The following is a 4,088-nucleotide window of genomic DNA, read 5'->3' on the forward strand; positions in this document are numbered from 1 at the left end:
ACAGAGCTGACTTTTAGCTCTGTGCTATACAGAGCGCGATAACTACCGAGCTGACTTTTAGCTCTGTACTATGCCTTTGTAGAGCCGAGTTTCCAGAGTTAGCCGATTTTTCGCCAGAGTAGAGATAACTTGCAGAGCACGCTGCCAGCTGGATGACCTTTGGATGCACGATTCTATTACCTTAAGAGTGCAGTTTTGAAGCCGAGTTTGATGCTAATTAGTGTTGAAAGAAGTCTATAAAAGGAGGTTTGAACGTGAAGAAGAGAGAATCCCTTGCCTCCGGCACTTAGTTACAATAATCAATCCTTTGCCCTAATTTTGAGTTTCCGCTAGGCAGCCAAAGTTAGGTTTACATGCTTTCTTAGTCTTAGGTTCGATTCCTATTCTTAGTTAGTTTATTTTAGTTCTTTCAATTCATGTATTAGATTAGTTCTTCGTTTAGAGTTGTAATTACGTGACAGATTACTTCTCGAGATGTTTTACGGTATTTCTTAATCAAGTTTATTTATTTACTTTTACTTGCGTTTCTTTAAATTCTGCACTTTAAATTATGCAATTTAGTTTATGCGTTTTTATGATGCTTTCTTTTAAATTATGCAATTTAGTTTTACGCTCATTAGATTAGAAGCGTTTAATTTACAAGTATTTAAATTTCTAGTTAGTATTTAAATTCCAAGTTGCTTTTACTTTATGCGTTTAAATCTTGCCTAGGGTTTTATAGCTTAATTCGCCTAGATAATTTTAAGATTAAGTTTTAGTTAAGTTTAATTCACGTAAGTTTATTTTCCAAGTTTTAGGTTAATAATCAAAAGTTTACAGTTTTCTCGTGACATAATTATTTGCCCTTAAAGATCTTCCTTGAGAGATGACACTGGGTCAACTTACCATCGCTAGGATGTCCTTGTTCTATTGCAAGTCAAACTAGAGGTGTTTCTAGTTGAGTCAATGACCAGTCGCCCCCACCACCAAAACTTTGCAACTCTCATCGCCATCACCGGGCTGGCCACCGCCTTCGCCGCCGCCGCCATCTGCCCTCCATTTCCCACCCTCCCCGCGATTCCGCGATCTGCCACCTCCTTTCAAATAAATTTGAAAAACCATGACCAGTCGCCCCCACCACCAGAAATCGATCTGCCACCTCCCTTCCCCACTGTGGTTCACCGCGCCGGAACCCTCCGCTATGTGCCGTGATTCTTCCTATACAGCCATGGTAAGTATTAAATGTATGACTATTTTAAATATAGAATGATTATTATTTTAGAAAGAACAAATTTTGGAAAGGATTTTAACAATGGAAACTTTTAATTAACCTAGATTTTTAGCTATAAATTCCATGAATCATTCAGAAATTGGTGGCGGCTCCTTCCGATTTCATTATGTTTTTACAGCCAACGCAAGGTATTGCTGCGTTTTTTCTTCTTTGTTCATTGCTTCAGTTTTCTTCGTTGTTAAATAATTCTGTTTATAATTTGCCTTCACTTATTTCTCCATATTGCAGCGCCAATATTTATCATTCTTTTTGCCTTTCCTTTCTGTTACAATTGCAAGCGAGTGCTCTTCTTGAATCTCGATTGAATTTGACGAGTGATGGGTGAGAATCTTTATTTATAGTGGCAACCTGTGTTGGTGAGTGATGGATGATCTGTGATTTTATCAATTGGGTGATCTAGGAGTGGTTCAGGCTTTTGTGTAGTGATGGACATGAATTTATAGGAGGTAATTAGTATATATAGACAAGCAACGGGGAACATAATAGTATGCAAAGTGGTTAACAGAGAAATAGGACTTCTACAGTTTTGCGTTCTTGAGAGTGCTTACTTATGTGATGTGGTTGTCAGTCAAGGAAATAACTAGAAACTGGCAAATATTTTCTGCAGTTTGATGAACCATTCTATTTCTCTGTATCCAAAGTGTGAAAGAGGATATCGTTTCTGAAAAATAAAGAGTACATCAAGGGAAATTTTATATCCACCTCTAGAAAGGAAGCATTGTGTTTGGTCTCATTATACATTGTAGTGGGACACAAGCTTAAAATCAGTAAGATTATGAAATCATTGATTTTGTTCCATCTCTTTTCTTTTTCTGGGTGAATTTTAACAAGGAAAGACTAAAACTCCTCTTATATCACCATGTTTAACCATGCAAGCTTTAATTGATGCTTCTATTTTTTTTCCCAAGTTGATCCAGAGAGGGACTTCTCCTTACCAGATACATGTATCATTGCTATCATTCTGTACTTTTCACCTCTATCTTCGCTGTTGCTTTGCTCGCTTGATTTTCATACGTTCTCTCGTGTGAATTGGTTTCTTACAAATTATCAACAATTGCTATAGTGAATCACATAAACTCTTTGTTTTGTACCTAATCTCCGGTATCCTATACTTCATTTAGATGTAGAAAATGATAATATCTCAAAGGACTATCTACAAGATCTTTTTGGCAGTTTTCCCTTTGGTTTTGCAGGACGACCCCTAAGATGAAGAATATTAGATTTATGATCAAGATAGCGATGGCGACTTCTCCAATGATGAGGATTAGTGAATTATCGAACGAGATGGGGCTTCTTATGGTACAACCTACTACCTCTGCTTTTACTTCACGACTGTACATCCTTAAGTTTGATGCGAAAATGTCTTCAAGCTTCTTGAATAGCTCTTTGCATGTTTCATGATTAGAATTGCTGAAAAAGCTTGGAATATATATGATGTTAATTCCAGGTCTTAAGTTGCTATTAGCATGCATTGAATCCTCATTATTCTTTTTTTAATTCCTTGAATGTTTGAATCAACTGTTTACATTCTACAACTGTAAGTTTTACAGCCCCTAAAAAAAATAGACTGTAAGTTTTAAGATTAAGACCTTAGTTTGAAGTTTTTTTTTTTTGCAAACCTAACATCTCTATATGCTTTAGGGCTTTGCTCATCTCAGAAATGACGGCAGTCGGCGGGTTAGGGCTCACCGAGATGGAGCGAAACCACCCTACTTCTTTCGGGTTAGGCTGAAGTTGAGAGGTGTGCTGATTTTTGGTAGATATAGCAGTTTTAGAGCAAGTAGGAAAAACTTTATTTATCTTCTAATGTAAATGAGGTTGTTTCAGTGATTTGTGCCTTGCTGTCGACTTATATATTATTCGACAGGCTCTTTCATGAGACATTAGAGTAAATGGGTGAGGAATACCATTTTTGGTGATTGGTAAAAGGTAAATCATGCTTAGAGGTTCCTGTACTTATGATTTAATGTTTCAATTACAATTTTTTTTTTTTCATTTTTTTAGGTTCTTTTAGTTTTACTAGCAATAAGAGCGAACGTTGTACGCATAATTAATGTTATTTTATTTGATAAAATAAAAAATATGAATATAATATTTATTATATTTAATTTTTCAATTAACAATTTGATCTATTTAATTGTATTATCTCTTACAACATTTTTTTTAGAAAATCTATTAGGACATTACTTCTACTAAATCAAAAATTAATATATTTGATTCAAAAATTAATAATGCATTATAATGTAAGAATTGTGTGACAAAAAAAAAGATAGATAATAATTCACATTGAAACAACTAATAATTAAAAACATCACATAAAATAAATATTTAAACACATAGTGGATGCGGGTGGGTGGTCTTCGACGGGTAGTAGGTGGCGGGTATCCGATGAATAGCGGGTTGGTGGATACCCAACAAGTGGCGGGTATCCGCGGGTTGCGGGTATGAGTGGTAAATAGTAGTGTACAAAAGTTGAAATTTTCTCTAAAATTTGTTGCAGTTTCGTGGTGATTTATTTTTTGGGTGGTTTATTGTATTTGTTGGGTGGTTGATTGTAGGATGTCGATGCCGAGAAGCATCAACGCACCTACCTCTCAAGTCTCGGCAGGTATCCGACGGATAGTGGGTGGCGGGTACGACGGGTAGCGGGTGTCCTCTTTAATTTAATTTTTTTATTTTAGTTTGATATGTAACGTAGACCTATGTCATGTTAACACTTAATTTATTGAATAATATTCATCATTTATAAATATATTATGTAAAGGAGGTGGACTTTTTATTTATAAATTATAACATCAAAAAATCTCCATAATTTATA

General features: G+C 35.3%; 2 long non-coding RNA genes across 2 annotated transcripts; both read left to right on the plus strand.

The window, feature by feature from the left end:
- Nucleotides 1–951: 951 nt before the first annotated feature.
- LOC130987000 (uncharacterized) lies at nt 952–2,357 on the plus strand. The gene is made up of 3 exons (XR_009089532.1): nt 952–1,210; nt 1,315–1,398; nt 1,878–2,357. It is a non-coding gene; the product is annotated as an uncharacterized LOC130987000 (long non-coding RNA).
- A 100-nt stretch (nt 2,358–2,457) lies between these two features.
- Nucleotides 2,458–3,270, plus strand: LOC130986999 (uncharacterized). Its single transcript, XR_009089531.1, has 2 exons — nt 2,458–2,569; nt 2,912–3,270. It is a non-coding gene; the product is annotated as an uncharacterized LOC130986999 (long non-coding RNA).
- Nucleotides 3,271–4,088: the final 818 nt, after the last annotated feature.

The sequence above is a fragment of the Salvia miltiorrhiza genome, chromosome 5 (assembly GCF_028751815.1).
Source record: "Salvia miltiorrhiza cultivar Shanhuang (shh) chromosome 5, IMPLAD_Smil_shh, whole genome shotgun sequence".
In the NCBI taxonomy this organism is placed as follows: domain Eukaryota; kingdom Viridiplantae; phylum Streptophyta; class Magnoliopsida; order Lamiales; family Lamiaceae; genus Salvia; species Salvia miltiorrhiza.